Here is a 23,670-nt window from a genome sequence, read left to right as displayed (position 1 = left end):
CATCACACAGTGCTTAGCTAATTGTATAAATTGTCTTTCCCAAGCATTTAATTCCATTTTCATTGCAACAATTATCTTCTTGAACACATATTTCATCAGTTTGTGTTATATTTTCTTAAATGTTTATGAATGCAGTAACAAGCACTGCCGGCATAAACCTGTTATAGCAAGTCTTCAATTCAACCGGTGGGACTAAATATTTCTTGACAAACTATAACATTCTCTATGAGCAATGAACTTTCAGCATGCCATGGGCATTAGGCAGTGCATTTTACAGGGAAAATTTACTTATTCTGTGAAATTGACTAAAAAAAAGCTATCTACTGATTAATAGATCTACTACAAATAGGTCCATTGATGGGTGGATGATATGACAGTTAATTTTATGTGTCAACTTGGCTAAGTTATGGTGTCAAGTTATTTGGTCAACAAGCACTGGCCTGATTGATACTGTGAAAGTATTTCAAAGATGTGTTTGTATCTATAATCAATTTATTGTAACTTTGGCTGACTGCATCTATAATCAACAAATAAGAGTGCCCTGGGCAAGGAAGGGAGCCAACCACTAACCAGTTGGAGGTCTTAAAAGCCAGAACTGAAGATTTCAAAAATCAAAAAGAATTTTTCCTCAACTTCATTAGCCAGCTTCCCTTGGGGAATTCAGACTCAATTTCAGAAACACCCTTATTGGAGTTTTCAGCTTGCATTCTGCCCTATGAAGTTTGGACTTTCCAGCTCCCACAGTCCTGTGGTCATGTGAGTCAGTTCTTATAATAAATCTCTTTGAGAAATTAAAATTAAAAGTTAAATAGAATCTAGTCTTAGCTAGAGCAATTATGTAGGAGAAAGAAATGAAAGGCAACCATATTGAAAAGGAAAAATTAAAACTTTCATTATTTGCAGACAACATGATTCTATACTTTGAAATCTCTGAGAAATCTACAACAAAGCTACTTGAGCTAAGAAACAAAATCAGCAAAGTGGTGGGTTATAATATTAATGTACAAAAATTAGTAATGTTTCTAACAAGCAATGACTTAACTGAGGAGACAATTAAAGAAAAAATTCCATTCAAAATAGCAACCAAAATATTCAAGTATCTAGGAATAAGCTTGACCAGGGATGCCAAGGATTTGAACACAGGAAACTACAAAACACTCCTAAAAGAAATTTAAAATGGCCTAAATAGATGGAAAGACATTCTGTGCTAATGGATAAGAAGGATGAATGTTGTTAAGATGTCAATTCTACCTAAATTGATCTACATGTTCTATGCAATACTAATCAAACTTCCAACAACCTACTTTGAAGACTTGGAAAGGGTTGTTATCAAATTAGTTTGGAAGGAAAAGAGACCTTGAATAGCTAAGGATATCCTTAAAAAGAAGAGCGAGATGGGAGGACTAACTCTTCCTGACTTTAAAGTTTCCTATAAAGGCACAATGGTCAATGCAGTAAGTGATTGACAAATATAGAAGTTTGACCAGTGGAATAGAATTGAGAGTGCAGAGACAGACCACAAAATTTATGGCCAATATATCTTTGACAAGGCCCCCACATTCACTGAACTGAAACAGAAGAGTCTTTTCAATAAATGGGCATGGAAAAACTGTGTATCAACAGCAAAAAGAATGAAAGAGGACTTCTATCTTAAACTCTATTACAAAAATTAATTCAAAACAGATCAAAGATCTAAATATAAGAGCCAGTACCATAGAAGACCTAGAAGAAAATGTAGGGAAAAATCTTCAAGACCTAGCTATAGGACGTAGCTTCTTGAACTTTATACCCAAAGAACAAGCTGTAAAAGAAAAAAACAGATAAAAGGAAACTCCTTAAAACTAGAAGCTTCTGTGCCTCAAAAGATTTTGCCTAAAAAGGTGAGAGGCAGCCAACTCAATGGGAGAAAATATTTGGAAACCATGTATCAGATAAAGGTTTGATATCCTGTGTACATAAATTACATAACTCAACAACAACAAAAAAACAACCTAATTGTAAAATGGGCAAAGGATATGAATAGATATTTTTCTGAAAAACATGCAAATGACTAAAAAGCACAAGAAGAAATGCTCATTTAATCAGCTATAAGGGAAATGCAAATCAGGACTACAATGAGATATCACTTCACACCTATAAGAATGGTTGTTATTAAACAAACAGAAAACTATAAATGTTGGAAAGGATGTGGAGAAATCAGAAAACTTATTCACTGTTGGTGGGAATGTGTAATGGTACAGCCATTGTGAAAAGCAATTTGGAGATTCCTCAGAAAGCTAAATATTGAGTTACCCTATGACCTAGCAATAACGGTACTCAGTATATACTCAGATAAACTTAAAGCAGCTACATGAACAGACATTTGCACGGTGATGTTCATAGTAGTAGTGTTCACAATTGGCAAAAGAAGGAGGCAATCCAAGTGCCCATTCATTGATGAGTAGATAAACATGATGTAGTAATACATATGGTGAAATATTGTGCAGCAGTAAGACAAAATGAGGTCTTAAAGCATATGACAACATGGATTAAACTTGAGGACGTAATTCTGAGTGAAATAAGTCAGGCACAGGAGAGTAGATACTATATGATTTCACTATTATGACTCTTGTGAAGGTAAAATCAGAGGTTTGTACTGTAGAATATAGATGACCTAAAGGTACACAGAAGATGGAGATGGGGGAAGGTTGCCCAATGAGGTTGAACTTAAATATAAAGGAATGGATAGAAGTGATGGTAGAAAATTAGTAACTTTGCCATACTGAAGGTGAATAAACTTGAAAGGGGATGTACAGTGCCATGCATCTTGTCGATTAACTCTACAATTGTAAATAAATTCTCACATGAACTACATCAAAGGTTTGATCTTGCACAAAGAGTCAATAATAAAGGAGTATGGGGGTGGGAACTAAAATTGCATCCTGTGGCTTATAGTTAAAAGGAAGACATCAGTCGTACCACAACAATAACAGTGGTAAATAACTGGGGGAGGGACAAGAGATTAGGATGAGTTTGGACCTGATATTTAGAGAGGCTGTGTTTGTTGGTTCTTTGACTCATTGGACCAATGAAAATTGTCCAAAATTGAGAGTGCTGATGATAGTACAACAGGTGAGGACACTGAAAGACATGGCTTGTTAATTTTGGACGTTATCCATGATGATCAATGGATGGAGAGGGCTGAAGCATACAATGACTAAGAAGCCAAAAGGCAAACCATGATATAATTATGTGATGGAATATTGTGTGGTTACAAAAAAGGAATGATGATGTTTTTATTGCAAAACAAAATGACAACGTTCAAATATAAACTTTGAAAAAATTAACTTTTTTGGAGATTATACTTGCATAATATTTTAAATATTACCTTATTTACAGAAAATGTCCTTGCAGATTGACTTAAGCTAAGACTCTTGAGATGAGGAAATTATCCTGAATTATCTGCATAGGCCTTAAATGACATTACATGTATCCTTATGAGAGAGAGGCAAAGGGAGGTAATATAGACAGACAGAGAGGTGAGGCAGTGTAAATATGCAGCAAAGATTGGAGTGATGTAGCCAAAAGCCAAGGGACAACTAAAATCACCAGAAGCTGGAAGAGGCAATGTTTGGAATCTCCCAAAACTTCAGAGGAAATATGGCCTACTAATACCAAACTTAGGACTTCTGGCTTCCAGAACTGTGAGAAAATAAACTTCAGTTGTTGTAGGTTACTGTTTCTGGTCCTTTGTTACAGCAGCCCTAACTAATACAGTTATAAATACAAACACATGTACGTAAAACTGGTTGGCACAATTATCACATTAAAAAAGGACATTTTACAAAGAACTTTTAAAAACATGACTATCAATTCAAGTAAAATTTTTTTCAAGAAACTGCATGTCTACTATCTTACTAAAATATATAATTTATTTCTTGAGATGGATACTCAGCCTTGACGTTTGTTGTTTAAAACTAATACCTTCAACCTACTAAATCCTTTGTTCACTATAGAAAGAACACAAAATCAGAGCTCTTCCAAATTCTCCTTGGTCTTCCCATGACAATTACGTTATTCAATGTATTTGTTGTTTTCTACTTGAACTGTCCAAGATTGTGAAAGTAGGGTTGAAGTTTGCCACAAGAATTTCATTCACTACCTCCTAAAAGTTTTAGGAGCATTAGGGTGTGTGATATAATAGACAGGACAGGCTACGGTATCACACACAACTTACTATGAATTATTGCTATATCTTTTGTGAGCTTTAGGACTTGAGCCCCTGTTTCTTTTTTTTTCTGACTTTTTTTTATTGTATAAATATAACATATATAGAAAGCAAAGAAAGAAAAAAGTAATAGTTTTCAAGGCACTCTTCAACAAGTAGTTACAGGACAGATCCCAGAGTTTGTCATGGGCTGCCATACCATCATCTCAGATTTTTCTGCATAGCTGCTCCAGAATACAGGAGGCAAGAAAGAATAAACTTTTTTTATCATTACAATTGACTTCATTTTCTTTTTTGCAAAAAATAATGTATATACAAAACAGCAATAAATTTCACAGCACAGCACAACAATTAGTTGTAGAACAGATTTCAGAGTTTGGTATAGGTTACAATTCCATAATTTTAGGTTTTTACCTGTAGGTGCTCTAAGATACTGGAAGCTAAAAGAAATATCAATTTAATGATTCAGCAATCATATTCATTTGCTAAATCCTACCTTCTCTGTATAACTCCAATATCACCTTTGATCTTTCTATCCTACTCTTTAGGCCTATTTGGGCTATAGCCATTCTAATTTTCATGTTGGAAGGGTCACTAATATTGGGTAAGGAGATGAAATCAGCTCATGCTCTGGAAAGGCTGGACTAGGTTTCAGGATTTATCTGGTTGAAGGCCTATCTGGAGATTGTAGATTTCTGGAAAGTTATCCTAGTGCATGGAACTTTTGTAGAATCTTATATATTGCCCTAGGTGTTCTTTAGGATTGGCTGGAATGGTTTTGGTTGAGGTTTGCCCAGTTATGATAGATAGCAATGTCTAACTGAAGCTTCTGTAAGAGTGACCTTCAGAGTAGTCTCGACCTTACTGGAAATCTCTCAGCCACTGATACTTTATTAGTTACACTTCTTTTCCCCCTTTTGTTCAGGATGGAAATGTTGATCCCACGATGCCAGGGCCAGAATCATCTCTGGGAATCATCTCTCATGCCACCAGGGAGAACTTCACCCCGGATGCCATGTCCCATGTGGTGGAGAGGGCAATGATTTCACTTTCAGAGTTGAGCTGAGAGAGAGTGAGGCCACATCTGAGCAACCAAAGAGGTCCTCCCAAAGTAACTCTCAGGCATACTTATAGGTAGGCTAAGCTTCTTTACTACCTAAATAAGTTTCACAAGAGTAAGCCTCGAGATCAAGGGCTTGGTCTTTTGATTTGGGTGTTTCTAATGTTTGACACAGTATCAAGGGATTCCCGATGGTAAAGTTTTATAGTTCCATATATTTTCTCCCATCCTGCAAGGGACTTTGCCAATACTTTTTGATTATCTGCCTAATATATTCTTGGATGTATCTAGGTATTAAGCCATACAGGATTAAAGACCCACATTCTTATTCTGGGCTCCCTGTGTTTCAGTTGTTCAAGTGAGCTATCCAAACCAGTTGAGTTAGATTATATGCTACAGAAAATTTAATTTCTGGACAAAATAAACCTTTTTTCCTTTGGTTTCAAAGAGTAGGTGCAGTTCTAAAATATAGACACATGATCTTTCTCTTCTATTATTTCAATATTGTGGTAGTTAGAGCCAGTTGTCAACTTGGTCAGGTGAATGTACCTAGTTTTGTTGCTGCAGACATGAGCCAATGGTATGTGAACCTCATCAGTTGCTTTTACATCTGCAGTTGGCTAGGAGTTGTGTCTGCTGAAATGAATGACGTTTGACTTAATTGGCTGGTGCTTAAATGAGAGAACACAACGTAGTACAGCCAAAGCAGCTCAGCATACCTCATCTCAACACTCACCGCTCAGCCCAGGCCTTTGGAGATACAGAAAGAAGTTATCCCGGGGAAAGTTGTTGGAACCCAGGGGCCTGGAAAGAAAGCCAGCAGAGACCATCCTGTGCCTTCCAACATAAGAAAGAACCTCAGTGGAAAGTGCCTTCCCTCTGAAGAACTAACAAAATAAATCCTCTTTTATTAAAAGTCAATCCCTTTTCCAGTGTGTTGCATTCCGGCAGCTAGCAAACTAGAACGCCCATCTCTAGCTACTATGTCTCTCTAAGTCTCCTATATTTTGTATTATAAGCCTCTCATTTTACCTTAACCATGGCCATAAAAGTGGAGTCATACAGAATCTATCCTTTTGTGTCTATCTTATTTCACTCAGTATTATGTATTCAAGAATCATCCACCTTGTCATGTGCTTCTGAATGTCATTTCATCTTACTGCTGCATAATATTGCATCGTATGAATATACTACATTTTGTTAATCCATTCGTCTGTTGATGGGTATTTGGATTGTTTCCATCTTTTGACTATTGTGAATAATACTGCTATGAACATCAATGTCCAAATGTCTGTTTGTGTCACTGGGGCTTTCACCTCTTCTGGCTATATTCCAGGTAGTGCTATTGCTGGGTCATATGGCAATTTGATATTTAGTTTCCTAAGGAACTGCCAAACTGCCTTCCATAGCAGCTGTACCATTATACATTCCCATCAGCAGTTCATAAGTGTCCCAATTTCTCCACATCCTCTTTAACATTTTTAGTTTCCTCTTTATTTAATAACATCCATTCCTATAAGTGTGAGATGGTATCTCATTGTAGTGTTGATCTGCATTTCCCTTATAGCTAATGAAAATGAGCATCTCTTCATGCACTATTGAGCCATCTGCATTTGCTTTTCAGAATAATGCCTATTCATATCTTTAGCCCATTTTATAATTGAGATCTTTGTTCTTTTGTTGTTGAATTGTATGGTTTCATATATAGGATATCAAATCTTGGCCTGATATGTGTGATTTCCAGATATTTTCTCCCACTGAGTTGGCTGTATCTTCATCTTTTTTTGACAGTCTTTGAGGTGCAGAAGCATTTGATTTTGAGGAGTTCCTATTTATGTATTTTTCCTTTTGTTGCTTGTGATATGGGTACAAAGTTTAAGAAGCTATTTCCTATTACTAAGTCCTGAAGATGTTTCCCTATATTTTCTTCTAGAAGTTTTGTGGTGCTAGTTCTTATATTTAGGTATCTAATCCACTTAGAGTTAATTTTAGTATATGGTGTAAGGTAAGGGTCCTCTTTCATTCTTTTGGCTATTGATATCCAATTCTCCCATGCCCATTTATTGAAAAGACTATTTTGTCCCAGTTCAGTGGATTTGGGGACCTTGTCAAAAGTTGACCATAGATTTGGCAGTCTATTTCTGCACTCTCAATTTGATTCCATTGGTCAATACTTCTATCTTTGTGCCAATATCATACTGTTTTGACCACTGTGGCTTCATAAGAAGTTTTAAAGTCAGGAAGTGTTAATCTTCCCACTTTGTTCTTCTTTTTTAGGATGATTTTAGTTATTCAGGGTCTCTTTCCCTTCCGGATGAATTTGGTAACTAGCTTTTTCAAGCCTTCAAAGTAGATTGTTGGAATTTTAATTGGTACTGCATTGAATCTGTAGGTCAATTTGGGTAGAATTGACATATTAACTACATTTCACCTTCCTATCCATGAGCAGGGAATGTCTTTCCACCTATTTAGATCTTTGATTTCTTTTAGCAATATTATGCAGTTTTCTGTGTACAAATCCTTTCTGCCCCTAGTTAAGTTCATTCCTAGGTACCTGATTCTTTTAGTCACTATTTTGAATGGAATATTTTCCTTAACTGACTCCTCAGTTAGGTCATTGCTTGTGTATGGAAAAGGTACTGATTTTTGCACATTAATTTTATATTCCACCACCTTGCTGAATTTGTTTTTAGCTCAAGTAACTTTGGTATGGATTTTTCAGGATTTTCCAAGTATAATATCATGTCATCTGCAAATAATGAAAGTTTTACTCTTCCTTTCCAATTTGGATGCATTTTATTTCTTTGTCTTGCCTGATTGCTCTAGCTAGAACTTCTAGTACAATGTTGAATATTAGTGGTGACAGAGGGCATTCTTATCTCCTTCCTGATCTTAGGGGAAAAGCTTTTGGTCTCTCTCCATTGAGTACAATGCTGGCTATTGGTCTTTCACATATACCCTTTATGAAATTGAGGAAGTTACCATTCATTATTATCTTTTGAAGTGTTTATATCAGAAAAGGATGCTGAATTTTCTCAAATGGTTTTTCAGCATTAATGAAGATGATCATGTGATTTTTCTCTTTTGATCTGTAACTGTGCTGTATTACATTAATTGATTTTCTTTTTTGAACCACCTTTGCATTTCTGGTGTAAATCCCACTTGGTCATGACATATAATTCTTTTGATGTACTGTCAAATTCGACTTGCTAGTATTTTGTTGAGAATTTTGCATCTGTGCACTAGGGAGATTGGCCTGTAGTTTTCCTTTCTTATAGCATCTTTACCCAGTTTTGGCATTAAAATGATATTAGCTTCATAAAATGAATTAGGTAGTGTTCCTTTTTCCTCAATTTTTTAGAAAAGTTTGAGCAGGGTTGGTGTTAATTTTTCTGGAATACTGAATAAAATTTCCCTGTGAAACCATCTGGCCCTGGGCTTTTCTTTGTCAGAAGGTTTTTGATGACTGATTGACTCTCTTTACTTGTGATTATCTTGTTGAAATCCTGTATTTCTTCCTGAGTCAGTGTAGCTTGTTTGTGTGTTTCTAGGAATTTGTCCATTTCATCTAAGTTGTTAGTTTGTTAGCATATTGTTGTTCATAGTATCATCTTATGACTCCTTTTATTTCTTCAGGGTCTGTGGTAATGCACCCCTTCTTTGTCAGTTTAGCTAGTGGCCCATCAATTTTATTGATTTTCTCATAGAATCAACTTTTGATTTTATTGATTCATTCTATTGTTCTTTTGTTCTCCCATTCATTTAACTCTGATTTATCTTTGTTATTTCTCTTCTTTTATTTGCTTTGGGGTTAGTTTGCTGTTCTTTCTCCAGGTGAGCAGCTAAGTCCTGATTTTTGCTCTTTCTTGTTTTTCAATAGGCATTTAGGACAATAAATTTCCCTCTCAGAATAGCTGAGTTCTGATAAGTTGTATTCTCATTTTCATTAATCTCCAGATAGCTACTGATTTCTCAAGCAGCTTTTAATTTGACCCACTGGTTGTTTAAGAGTGTGTTATTTAATCTCCATATATTTGTGAAAGTTCTCATTCTTTAGTGGTTATTGGTATCCAGCTTCATTCCACTATGATTAGAGAAAGTGCTTTGAATAATTTCAATGTTTTTAAATTTATAAGGACCAGTTCTGTGCCTCAGCATATGATCTATTCTGGAGAATGTTCCATGAGAATTAGAGACAAATGTATATCCTGGTGTTTTGGGGTGTAATGAGTTATATATGTCTGTTAAGACTAATTCATTTATTAAGTTGTTTAATTTCTCTATTTCCTTGTTGATCTTCTTTCTGGTTGTTCTATCTATGGCTGAGAGTGCTGTACTGAAGTCTCCCGTATTATTGTTGAAACATCCATCACTACCTTCAGTTTTGCCAATATCCGCCACATGTACTTTGGAGCTCCTTGATTGTGAGCACAAACATTTATGATTGTTATATATTCTTGGTGAAGCTCCCCTTTTATTAATATATAATATCCTTCTTTGTCTCTTATGATGTCTTTACATTTAAAGTCTATTTTGTCCAATGTTAGTATAGCTACTCCTGCTTTTTTTATTTTGGTTACAACTTATATGGAACATATTTTTCCATCCTTTTGCTTTCAATCTATTTGTACCCCTGTGTCTAAGATAAGTGTCTTGTAAGCAGCAAATGGCTGGATTACATTTCTTAAACCATTCTGCTAATCTCTATCTTTTATTGGTAAGTTTAGTCCATTAACATTCAAAATTATTACTGAAAAGGCATTTCTTGAATCCACCATCTTATCTTTTGGATTTATTTATCAGATCTATATAGTCTTTTCCTTTTTTCTCTTTTTACCCTTTAAGTTACCCTTATCATTACTTCTCAGTTCTGTGCCCTCCTCCAGATCTCCCTCTCCTGTCTTTTTTTTTTTTTTTCCAACTGGCAGAACTCCTTTTAGTATTTCTTGTAGGGCTGGTTTTTGTTGACAAATTCTTTCAGGATTTGTTAGTCTATGAAAATTTTAATCTCTCCCTCAATTTTGAAGGACAATTTGGTTGGGTATGGAATTCTTGGCGGGAAGTCTTTCTCTCTCAGGATCTTAAATATGTCGTACCACTGCCTTCTTGCCTCCACAGTGCCAGTTGAGTAGTCTGAACTCAGTCTTATGTGGTTACCCTTATTTTGAGTAGATTGTTTTCTCTTGCTACTCTCAAGATTTTTTGCTTCTCTTCAACATTTGACGGACTGATTAGCATGTGTCTTGGGGAAGGTTTATTTGGATTTATTCTGTTTGGAGTTCATTGAGCTTCTTTAACTTGCATATTTATGTCCTTTATTAGGATTGGAAAGTGTTCCCCACATTATATCCTCAACTAATCTAATTAGCCCTTTACTCTTCTCTTCTCCTATTGGGACATCAGTGATTCTTATATTTGTGCACTTTGTTTTGTCCATCATTTCCTTGAAATCCAATTCAAATTTTTCCATCTTTTTTTGCCATTTGCTATTCTGAGTGTTCAAAATCAATTGTCCTGTCCTCTAGTTCACTTCTTCTTTCTTCTGCATCTTCAAATCTGCTGTTGTGTGTCTCTAATATATGTTTTATTTGATATACTGCATCTTAATCTCTGTGATATCTGCTATTTTTCTATTTATTCTTTCAAATTCCTCTTTATGCTCTTCTAGTGTCTTCCTGGTCTCTTTTATGTCATTAACCATCCCATTTGTTTTATTTAGTATAGAGTTATATGAACATCTTTGACTAGTTGTTCCAACATCTGTGTCTCCTCTGGTGTTTTAATTTGGTTTTTTGGCTGGGATGTATCTGGCTGCATCATGATATGCTTAGTGATCTGCTCTCTTGGCAGCATGTAAATATCGTGATTGGTTTACTTTGGAATTTGATTTCCTTCAGTAGTCTAAAGCCCATAACTGACTATATTTGACCCAGCTTTACTCTTTGTCAAAATCAGGACACACTATATTTCTACAATTAAAAATTAAATGTGCAAATTAATTGTTAAACCTTAATGAGATTACTTTTAATCTCAGCTAATAGCACTTAAAACTCACCTGGCTATATTTCACCTCAGCATGTTGTCCCTTACTCCTTTGACTCCTATATCATTCTGGTCATATCCTCCTTCTAACATACTGACCCAGTTCCTATAAAAAATAATAATAATTTAAGAGATTTACACTTCCTCTGATTTTTCAGGATGATTTCCTTTTTCTTTTTGCCTATGAGAAAATCTGCCTGGTGATTTTGTCATGGACATCTAGCAATATCTGATATTTAGCAAAGTACAGTGGGCAGGACTAGCACTTGTCCCTTATTGATATATATGAATTTTAATTCAAATTCTACTGCTTATTAGATTTTCATCTTTCAAAATTCTGCTGGTTTGAGATGAACTATAACATTATCTGAGTCAACAAAGTACCTGAAAACCTATCATCAGGTAGTTGAAGCTTTTCAATTCCATGGAACCAGAAAATCATTAATATGTCACCATTTTATTTTTATTTTTCTAAATCTTGTTCCATAGATCTTCTAATAATGAGTATTCCTCCAATAGTATAGAAATATATTGTCTGTGATACTGAAATTTTAATATTTCTATAAATTCTCACATTTTTTCTTTGTCTACTTTTAGGTATTCCAATGGGAATTTGAGCAAGAGGCTGTGAGTTTAAACAAGAGGCTGTTACCCAAAAGATATTTATGACAGGTCTCATTTTTAAGCTGGTCTTCAAAACAGTTTTTAAATTAGGCATTTAATATATATATATATAAATACAGACAAAATACTACTATTTTTAAAGAATGTACTGACTTGCCAAAAATTTACTAAAAGTCTACAAATTGATATGATGATTTATATATACAAATAAGAAATTTATACTTATTTATAAATACAGTTAGTAAATTTTCATGTCTAGTTATTCTACTGTATAGATAATATTAAACTCTGATTCAAATCAATAGAAAATTTCATAAATACTTTATATCAAGGAAGGAAATAAAAAGTATGATTTATATTTTTGTCAAAAATCTAGAGTATTTAAAAAACTGCATAAAAAGTAAGCCCCCTTTTTTTTTTTTACATGGGCAGGCACCAGGAATCAAACCCGGGTCCTCTGGCATGGGAGGTAAGCATTCTTGCCTGCTGAGCCACCATGGCCCACCCAAAATAAACCATTTTAAGCCTTCCAAAGTACCATTCAGTATAATTCAGAGAATTCACAACTTACTAAATAATTCTTAAGAATTATTCATTTGTCATTAATTTGATTTTCCTTGACATCATTTAAGGAATAATCCCAGAGACACCACGGTTTTGAAAGTTGCATTGAGCTGGTATTACTCTGACTCACATCTAAGCAGGTGTTCAATTTGGCAGAAGTAGTCAGCATTAACAGCATTTCACAGAACTTTAAAATACCACATTGGTCACTTTTATTCTCACTGTCTACCTCTTACTTCTCAAATGGAGACCATTATCAGTCCTCTGTAATGAAACTCTTGTTGAAGAGAAATTTCATTTACCATCGGCTGTCAGATAACTTTGCTCAGAAAGAAGTATATCTGTGAACTTTAAAACTAGACATACCTCCCAAAATCACTGGTATATTTTTCTAATCACTGGAGCACAGTTTCAATTTATTAAAAAAAATTCCAAAATACATCATTTGGGGTCCATGGTGACAAGAGATTGCTCATCAGCTTAGCAATGCAAATTCATTATGATATATTTGCAAGAGACAAAACAACAACAACAAACAAATGTATAATTGACATAGAAATTACAAAATGTGCCAATGGTTCCCCTAAACATTAGGGAAAGGAGGGTTAAGTACAATGCGGTACTTTACACTAATGAAAATGTCCAGTATATTCCTTTCCCAGAGCAAAATAACACTTTAACGACTCTGTTCAATGTCATTTTTGTTAACATGACATCCAAGAAAGCACTCCTCCAGGAGTCATAAACCGTGTTCAAGGACAAAGATCAAAATTGCTTATCCCCTGTTTCTCGCTGCTGGCTGTAACCAAAGCTCTGTGTCAGAATGGTCATCATTACTGTAAGTAGTTGCATAGTCATTTAAAATTAGAGCTACTCTCATTGCTTTTTCTCCTGAGGAATAGTCAACATGTATATATATTTGTTGAAATTTTCAGCAAAGGATTCCAGAACTTACAGACCCCTCTCCTTTAACCTGGAATGTCCTGAATATGTAATCATATTTGTTCTTCAGAATTCAACTCAAATATTGTCCTTTTGTGAAAGCTTTTCCTGAAGTGAGAGAAGAGAATTTCAGAATCGAGAGGTGGGGCAATTTAGGACAATGATGAGGTCTGTGGGATAATTAATCAGGGGTTGAGGGTAGGGAGATGGGAGTGAAGAGGTAGACATCAGCATCCTAAAGTCTTCAGCACGGATACTGAAATCACATGGGCTGAAGATATGACTCAGGAAAAATCAGAAAATTATAAACTTGGAGCTAAAACCACTGAGGATTGTGGCACACTGCTCTGGATGGTGTGTTTCTCAACATGGCCATATATTGCATCATTGCTGACTGGGGGACAATAAGTTGACCACCGCATCTTGCTCTGGGCTTTGATCTTCCTTAAAATAACCCTTTGATGAAGGTATGTCCCTTAGAACCCTTGGGTCATGTCTCAGCTTAGCTATTTAGTGTTTCTTAGTGAATCTCCTGAAGTTTGTTGCTCTGGATCTGTTAGCCCTCTGACTATCCATGACATAAGCTGCAATGTATGTGATTGTTAGCTTCTGCTGAGTAACTATAGAATGTATGTGATTCTTAGCTTTTGCTGAGGACTTTAGTTATGGCAGTGCTGATTTAATTTTCATAATTCTGTGAGGTAAGAATGATTATCCCCATTTTAGGGGCAAGGGCAAAATGTCATAGACAATGTTACATAACCTGCCTAAGCTAGTAAGGAATAAGTGAAGGCATATAATCAAGTCTATTTTATAATAAAATCTGTTGTACCATTTGCATATAGCCCCATCTGCTTCATTTGTTTTAGAGGGGACAGAAATGAGGACTCAGATGTTTGATAGCTTTGCAATTAGAAAAAGAATGTGCTATTCTTTCATGGTCAGAGAAGCAAGGAAGCATATCAACCAAAATTAGTGTTCCCACGGACTGACAGAATGTTATGAAAATTTCATCTCCTTTACAATATTTTCAATAATTATTTCAGCCTGTAATTTCAATTTTCAAAACTCTTTGGATACTGCATCTTAAATGTGTATTTAATGTTTACATTGCATCCTAAAATACATTTAGTGTCGCATATGAGTTGTGTTGTTTATATGCTGGCTTTTTAAAAGGAGTCATATGCAATAATAATAGATCAGTGGGCTAAATAAGTTAATATATGCCACGTTTCTTATTTGGGGTGAGAGGAATATAATGACATTTTCTGTTTATAAGGAAATAACTAGGCAAATGTTTGCATTCTTTTATTCTGATACATAATTAAACAGATTTTTGAATATAACATAGAAATCAAACAGTGGGGTCAAGTAGAGCTTGGCTTGATTTAATAAATCAAGCTTTTTGATTTATTAAAAAATATTTCAATTATACTATAAAACTGTGGATGTTCAAATATGTTAGCAAACATATGAAAAGAGCTTGGTAATTAAAATAAAGTAAGAGTGGCAATGTTTTTAGTATTAACACTATCCCTATTATAGGGTAATAATAACATAGCTAAAGCCATTAATATTTAGTAGGCTAAGTTTTCCTTTATAGCCACTGCCGTTCTTTCTTACGTGGAAGGCACAGGATGGTCTCTGCTGGTCTTCTCTCCAGGCCCCTGGGTTCCAACAACTTTCCTCTGGGTGACTTCTTTCTGCATCTCCAAAGGCCTGGGCTGAGCTGCGAGTGCTGAGATGAGGAATGCCGAGCTGCTTAGCAGTGCTACATTGCAATCTCCCATTTAAGCACCAGCCAATTAAGTCAAACGTCACTCATTGCAGCAGACATGCCTCCTAGCTGACTGCAGATGTAATTAGCAACAGATGAGGTTCACGTACCATTGGCTTGTGTCCGCAGCAACAGAACTAGGTATGCTCACCTGGCCAAGTTGACAACTGAATCTAACTAACACAATTACTAACCATCTTTGTCCCACCTGGAGTAGCATATTCTCTAATTCTCTGCTCAGACTCTGGTGTGCTTTCATTGAAACTCTCTTATTCAAAACCTCTTTTCAAGAAAGCAAAGATGCAGATTGAAGGGTAAGTAATGTAATATAATAGACTGAAAATATCCTTTTAGAAGATTTTTTTATTTCATAACGATTATAAGTTGAACAGAAATCCAAGCAACTATTATTATCAGTATTATATTTCCCATTATTTAGGTGCCTACAAAGCATTAAATATCACTACAACTCTAAGTGGTAGATACTGTTATCATTCTCACTGTCCAACTGAAAAAGCTAAGAACTTCAAGTGACTCATCCAAGATCACACAGTTATTAAGCAAAGGAGCCGATATGATTAACTACTTTTGCACGTGTATGTATAAAATTGGTGGATGTTTTTTACAGAAGTCAGTGTTCAATAAAACCTCTGCATCCATTTTGCCTGTATGTAAGGCTGGCTCCAGCTAATGCATAGAAACTCTTACTGCATTTGTATTTGCATCACTTTTTCACTACTCTAATCTTGTAGCAAAGTTTCCTGTATAGCCTCTGACAGCTTACCATCCCACTTGAAATTTAAGCCTTTTTAATTGAATCGAATTAATAGACTGGATTTTTTTCATGTATAAAAATAATAGATAACTATTAGCGAGGAATTTCACCAATAAACAAATTATTTGGTGACCAACAACATAATAAATGAAAGCATTAATCACAGAATTTAGAGAGATTTTTGAGTTTAAGAACAGGACTATAGAAGCATTCCCTTCTAGCTTTCTTACGACAGTTCTATGTGAAATGAGTGGGTGAGAAACTTCATTTCTTTAGAAATAATGTCTTGTCAAATCATAAAAATTTACTATACAACTGAACTAATTGGCATCCTTGTTAGCACTTTCAAGAGAGAGGTCCAAACTGTAGGTTCATAGAAGCCGATTATCCCATCTTATAAGTGGTTCCTCTTACATAAAAACCTTGGAAAAACGTGGTCATGTATCTTTATTATAAGAAGAACAAGAGACATAGATGTTGATCTCTGAATATTGATTGTTTGGCATGTTGGTAGGGCATAATAAAGAAACCTCATGAACAGAGGTTTAAATTGTTAAAAAAAGATTAGATAATTGTACTTCAATTCTACAATTTCTTACCCAGAGCCTTTGAGGCTAGGTGGGGATGCATACAGAATTTCAGAGGTGTGTGTTCATGGAGGGGCTCTTTAGAAGGGAAATGCAATACCTATATCTCATTATAAAGGAAATTACATGACTATTCATGGAAATGCAGTGTTTTTTTTTTGTATTCTGTATGGCAGGAGTCACATTTCATTCTTTTTCCATGTGAGTATCCCATTATTGCAGCATTATTTGTCGAATTTTTGTTTGTCTTTTGTTTGTTCGTTTGTTTGCTTGCTTGTTTATTTTGTTTTGGGAAGTGCATGGACTGGGAATTGAACTCAGGCCTCCTACATGGCAGGCAAGACTTCTACCATGAACTACCTTTGCATCCTGGAAGTGTAATTTTTAAAAAAGCTTTAAATTTTTAAAAAGCCATTAAATATCCTCATATCAGCTCAAATCGAAGTTTCCCAGACACAAAAAAAAGAGCTCATATTTGATTTGGATTTGGGGCCAAATATGTTATGAACAAAAATCTCCTGTAGGAGAGTTTGGAATTTCTGAATTATTCTGAAATTCTGAAGGGTATTGTGGATTTGAACAAGAATTAGGATCATTTGGCTAGAAGGAAAAAAAAGATTGAAAAGTATATAAAATATGGACTTTATTTGTTAATTTGTATTTTTAAGACATATTTTTCAAGCACCTATTACAGGCAAGTCCATATGACAGGCACTGGGGAAGCAGTGGTGATCACAGCAGATGGTCCAACATTAGAAAGCTGTTTTGTGACCATCTTTCTACATCTCCAGTGAAATCAGAAAAGGAGGCAAACATTTTAACTGTTTCACAGAGGAATTAACTAAAATAAAGAATATTACCTCTCATTTCAAAAGTTATTAAACAAAGGAAAAAGTTACCAAAGAAGTCTGTAGAATCAACTCTTCTCTGGAATCTTAAAAAAATGAATCATCTGTCGGGGATGACTTGGAGGCAAGAAAATTAATAGTGTTGCTTCTTAATGCCCCTTATCTACCATGAGTCTATAATTCTACATTAATTTCCAATCTCTGATTCTGAAGCATTCTTATAAATTTAGTAATTTTTTTATAGTTCCAGAATGTACATATTTGTAGAAGTAATTGTGTTTCTCTCTCTCTCTCACACACACACACTCTCACATAAATCTTAATAGCTGCAAATCAAGAGATTTGATGTGCATAAATCAGCAAAAATCCAACTAAATTTCAATTATCAAAACTAATGAAAAATAGCAGGATCAAAATACAAACTAGCCTATAAAGAAGTGAATGAAATGTGTTTTAATTCTGATTGCTTTCATTTGCAATTAAGAATATTTATGACAGATGGGAATAATTGCTGCCATTGTCATTTGAAGCATAATATCATTGTTCTTACTATTCTGATGCCCTCAACACTGTGACTCAGGCAGCCAGCACCACTCAAATCTTCTTCTATTCTGCTACTGCATCCTTCTCCTAAAAACTCCATTGCCCTCTCACTAAGATATTCAGAGAACCAATTACCTGCCATTCATTAAGTATTAGTACATGTAATGGTGTGTTCTAGTTTGCTAGCTGTCAGAATGCAATATACCAGAAACAGAATGGCTTTTAAAAAGGGGAATTTAGTAAGCAGCTAGTTTAGTTCTAAGGCCTAGAAAATGTCCCAATTAAAACAAGTCTATAGAAATGTCCAATCTAAGGCATCCAGGAAAAGATGCCTTGGTTCATGAAAGCTGATGAAGTTCAGGGCTTCTTTCTCAAGTGGAAGGGTACAGGACGAACACAGTCAGAGATTCTCTATCATCTGGAAAAGCACATGGTGAACACGGAATCATCTGCTAGCTTCTTCTCCTGGCTTCCTGTTTCACGAAGCTCCTCAGGAGGCGTTCTCCTTGTGTTTCATGGTGCCGCAGCATTCTCTGCTCTTTCCGAATCTCCTTCATCCTCTAAAATGTTTCCTCTTTTATAGGACTCCAGAAAGTTATCAAGACCCACCCAAACATGTGGTCACCTAATCCAGTTTAACAACCACTCTTGATTAAATCACATTTCCAAAGAGATGATCTGATTACAGTTTCAAACATACAGTATTGAATAGGGATTATTCTATCTTTATGAAATGGGATTTTGATTAAAACATGGCTTTTATAGTGGACATACATCCTTTCAAACCAGCACATAGTGATTCCAAGTTTTCATGATTTTTTTGCTTCCCTAATTTATATTCAGTTATGATCATTTCTGCAGCCATGCAAACAGAATAAATAAACCAAATGGGATATTGTGGGGCTGTTTTGTGCCTACATATATCCAATATTGCAAACATGTTTACACGTAACTAAACATGGAGGGCAATTAAACATTGCACATTGTTTTCTGAGATTTAATGACAAAATCTCCAAAACTGCCATCCCATAGTCCCTTACTAGGAACGGCGAGGATGCAATAAGCTATCTTCCCAGGAGACATCCCTTAAATATATGAGGATATAAATTATTCTTCCAGAAAAAAATGATGACTGTTGTCCCTAGTTCTAAAAACTAGAACTTTTTAGATGGATCAAGTTCCAGGTCATTCCATAAAAATACATGTCTCTCCATATCAATGAAAATTGAAACACTCCTTAGACTATTAGGAGAATCTGAGGCTGCTTGCCTTTCCACTGAGACACGTACTGTGAGTATTCTGAACCATCCAGTAAAATCAGAACAACAGTTCTAAAATTCTGTTAGGCCAACCACTAATCTAACTCTTCTCACAGGTAGGAGAGAGACACACCAGTAAGATGCAAAGTTTGACAAGTTCTTTACTCTAAGTCATAAAGGGTAGAAAAGGACAGAGAGGCATTACTCATTCATTAAGAATATTAAGCAAATCTTTTGACCAGTACACATTGAAGGTACATGTGACTAAATGCAAATGTTGTATTAAATGTGGTTCCACCTAGTAAGTGTGTTCCTCCTTGTTCTGTTGCCTTAGTTTCACATAATTGTGACATTGTTGGACATGTACCATGTGTTTCCCTACTGACCAATATTGATATTGAATATGGTAGATAAAACTCGTGCTTTCATTCTTCAGTATTAATGGGTAGATGCTGGTGATTTCAGACACCAAGAGTTTGCCAGGAGATGATGAAAGAGGACTTCCTACACAAAATACCAACGACTGCAAGACCAAGCTAATTAACCTGACTCTCCTAAAAACTTTTTCTCTATCTTCCTTGTTTGGATGGATTTACAAAAAGGTCATATTGAAAGTCTGTGAAACTTGGTAGTGAGGAAAGGTGTTTCTTGTGAAGCATCTTTCTCAAAAATATCTGTCATTGAGACTGGCTTGAGATGCTGGACTGTCTATCTTTGATTCCTGTCCTGCAAAAGATAAAAACAATCAGGTGGCTTTTGGCTGATTAGTCTTTGTTAAGTTACCCTAGGAATTACCTCAAAGGACCATAACTACAAAAATATAAGAGATGGATCCTAGAAGATAAAATAACTTTACCTCTCTAAAATCTGTCTCATCACATATAAAGTTGAGACAGTAATAAAACTTGTATCATAGAATTGTTTGAGGGACAAATGAACTAATGCAAAATGGAAACTTTAGTACAGTGCCTAAGAAAGTTCCAGTAAATTTTAACTATTATTTTATTTTAAGAATTAAATACCATGTTGCTTTGTGCACATGCAATAAGACAGAGCTCAAGTTTCCTTGTATGTGATATGTGGGGTTGATTTCAGCTCCAAATGTCTTCTCAATTTCTAGGATCATATAATTCCTATGATCACAATATACTCTGTTCTTCATGTAGTCGTAATTTAAGCTGAGCAATTGTATCCATCCTCCTGGCTTTCTGGATGAGAAGGTTTGAATGAATATAGTTTTTCATGTTTTTGAACTATATCTACAATTTTAAAGATTGCTCAGCTGGCCTCTCACCTTTCATCTTTATTTTCTTGCAAGAGTGCCTGCATATCTTCTCACATGTGTATTCAATAAATTTTCTGCCTGCTTACTCTCTGTACCGTGCTCTTGAATTCTTTCTGGCAGGATGGCCAAGAAGCTGGAAGCCAAGGCCTGGCAAAATGTTTTGACAAGTTAGCCAGAAGTGACTTCTCTCTGACTGCACTGGTGAGTACCAGGGGCTTGGCCATGTGCGTTTGCTTTCTTCTTATTGCTTGACTCATTGCTTTCCTCCCCTATGTCCTCATGCAACTCTGTCTCCCTAGGAACCTAGGGGATCAACTGTGGCTCCTCTGGGATTATGTGCCACCAACTCCCTCCTCAGTGGTGGCAGAAGCCTTGTCTCAACATCATAGAGATCCAAGGAGGCTCGGGGGGGTGGGTAATACTACCTTTGGGACCTGACTGGGGGCTTCTCCCTGTGTCGAACAGGAATCCAAAGGGAGCCAAATACTCTCCCTCTCTCTCCCTTCCCACCCATCTCTCTCTCTCTCTCTCTCTCTCAGAAACTTCCCAACACTCTCTTTTTTCCTCCCCGCCAAGGACTTAGACCTTTCCTTCTACCAAATTTGTCCCTCTTTTCGCTTCCACAGCAGAAATCCTCTCCCTTGCCTCTGTAAGATCTCCTTTTCCCTCTGTCTGGCGTACTATGCCTTCTGAGACACTCCATCTTTTGTACACAGGATTCTGGGCTAAAAATTCTTATACCAAACAATGTGTCACCCTTGACATTCTAAAGAATCACCTATGGCTTAAATCCAAGGTAATTGGGTACTTTACAATGGGAGTGTCTCCCCCAAAAGCTAGAAGTGAGGTTTGCAGAGTAAGCAAAAGTCCTTGCTAACCTAATTAGAGTAAACGGGGTCTGTAAAAGCTGGTAAGCCCCCCGCGCATGCAGGCGTTTTGGCATCTGCTCATTTGCAGTGTCGCCCTGATACTTTTTCTCTCTGGAACTTTCCATCTCTTCAACCACTACGTTTTGAGTCCCAGTGCATTTTGCTATTAACCCTTCTGAGAAACACCCAGTGCAGGAGGAAACCATTCACTGGGGAGAATAGGCTCTTGGGTGTGCATTTGCTCTGTTGACAATCTGTGTATAGGGATGGAAAAAGCCTCAGTCCTAGCCCTGTCTTACAATATGTCCATACCTAGACTTCTCTGCCTGCAAAGCATACTAAGCCATGTCTTAAAAAGACCCCAACTTCTTTGCCACATGTTCTTTCCCTCTAGCTTGATCATGGCAGCACCCAGAGAAGGCCCCTGGGAGATCATCTCCCTAAAACTTCTCTGTTTACGACAGATGCTTTCTATTCTCTCAAGCAGTAATCAAAGCAGTACGTTAAGAGCACAGAAACCCAGGAGGAAGCGTGTGCCAGCTTAGCTGCTTTGGGATGGTACCAGATCACCCATCTCCTGAGTCTTTGAGGATCCAGGGGATACCTGCGAATATGGAGCCTCATCCAATGGGCCCATGGATTCAGCACTTAAAATGGCAGGCTGGCAGTTTGGGATGCCAGACACTAGTGGGGAACTCTGCCTTTCTCTCTCTCTTCCTTACAAATGGGTGGTGTACCCAATCCACTGCAGTACTTTCCCGGCCATAATATCACCTGGGCAGTAACAAACGTTGGCCCACAAAGAGGACCGTCAGCTATAACCCTATCTTACAATTACATCTCTTTTGTAAGAGGGAGGGAAGTGGCAAAAAAAGATTCCTTACATACAGCTTTCGTGGCCTTATATTAAAACAAACCCCAAAGGAGCGCTTGCAAAGTATGTTATGTCCAAGAAAACTGTTAGGAACTTCCTCCTGACTCCTCTTCACAGAAAGAGGCAAATATATGAATAATTGTCTTTTAAATAGTGCCCCCCCATTCCTCATTTAGTCCCTATTAAAACCTACTGCAGCTGAATATAAAACTTCTCTTTTAAATTATGTTCTCTTTTTTAGCCCTCAGGAAACAGAACTTAAAGGACAAAAGTATTACTGAGAAAAGTCTTATGCTTCTCTCAGGGGACGTGGGCGCCCCATCTCAGGAACAGAAAACAGAAAATGCCATCAATATAAACCAAAAGATGAGGATGCATAGCCCCAAAAGACAGGAAAGGTAGTCAGAAATTCCCTGTACCCAAATATTTATAGTTCTCTATCAAGAAAAGGACCTGAGAGGGACTTACAGCTTGTATTATTATACCCATGTCTCAATTTCCATTAAAGGAAAAAGACCTCTTCATCAAAAGGCATGAAAAAAAGTGCCACCAAGCCAGTTAATTGTAATAAGTGAAGGGAAATCACTCAAGAAAAAGAGGAAAACCCAGTTCTGTTCCCGGGGAGGCTAGTGGAAGCCTTAAAAAGGCTGATGTAAGCCTGGATTTCTGAGAAGGTCGATTTTGTTAGACACCCATTTCATCAGCCAATCTGCCCCTGATATTTGAAAAAGCTGTAGAAGCTCTCTATGAGCCCATAACCCCACCAATCACCTGTTAAATCTTTTTTCTGTCTTTAATAATAGAGAAAAGGCTGAAGAGAAGGAGGAGGCAAAGAGAGGTAAGCGAAAGACCTCAGAACAGGCCCAGCTTTTTGTAGTCACTGTTAACAGCACCCCGTCCTCTCGAGGTCACTCAAGTCATGGCTCCAAGGCCCAAGGGGCTTGCCCCCAGCGGAATCAGAGGGGCACTTGCAAAGAGGGTGCCAGAAGTCTCAAAACAACTCTCAACCATGGGAATCACTGGGACATTGATGCCACCAACATGGGCTTCAGGCCCAGGGACTGCACTGTCTCCTGAAGGAGGACAGAAGCTGGAGCCTTGCTTGTAGCAAGTGAAGAAGATTGAGGGTGACCACAGCTGCACATGGCTCTGCTGACTTCACATCTGACCAATTTAGAGAAGCCCTGGGTGACATTCAATGGGACAGGTAAAATTATTAATGTATTCATTAATGCCAGAGCCACTCTGTCCTAAACTGCTACCTCTACTCAGACTTGGCTAGTTATGGGAGCTGATGGTAAAGCCAAAACTAAAATATTCACTACCCTTCTCTTTTGTAGACTCAAGGGCATTCTAGTGTCCAATCAATTTCTTATTGTCTGTGAATGCCCCACCTCCTTCTAGCAAAGGGTCT

General features: G+C 36.6%; 2 long non-coding RNA genes across 3 annotated transcripts; one reads left to right on the top strand and one right to left on the bottom strand.

Moving 5' to 3' along the window:
* Positions 1-19,377: 19,377 nt before the first annotated feature.
* LOC143665357 (uncharacterized) lies at positions 19,378-21,230 on the bottom strand. 2 transcript variants are annotated; one of them, XR_013166905.1, is made up of 4 exons: positions 21,159-21,230; positions 20,523-20,660; positions 20,251-20,436; positions 19,378-19,954 (listed from the first exon to the last, which is right to left on the bottom strand). It is a non-coding gene; the product is annotated as an uncharacterized LOC143665357 (long non-coding RNA). The 2 variants fall into 2 exon arrangements; XR_013166906.1 differs by lacking the exon at positions 20,251-20,436.
* Positions 21,231-21,290: 60 nt separating this feature from the next.
* Positions 21,291-23,450, top strand: LOC143665358 (uncharacterized). Its single transcript, XR_013166907.1, has 3 exons — positions 21,291-21,309; positions 23,060-23,094; positions 23,164-23,450. It is a non-coding gene; the product is annotated as an uncharacterized LOC143665358 (long non-coding RNA).
* The last annotated feature ends 220 nt before the right edge of the window (positions 23,451-23,670 follow it).

Source organism: Tamandua tetradactyla, chromosome 21 (genome assembly GCF_023851605.1).
Source record: "Tamandua tetradactyla isolate mTamTet1 chromosome 21, mTamTet1.pri, whole genome shotgun sequence".
NCBI classification, from domain to species: domain Eukaryota; kingdom Metazoa; phylum Chordata; class Mammalia; order Pilosa; family Myrmecophagidae; genus Tamandua; species Tamandua tetradactyla.
Note: the sequence above shows the minus strand (reverse complement) of the source record. Positions and strands in the feature narration are given on the sequence as shown.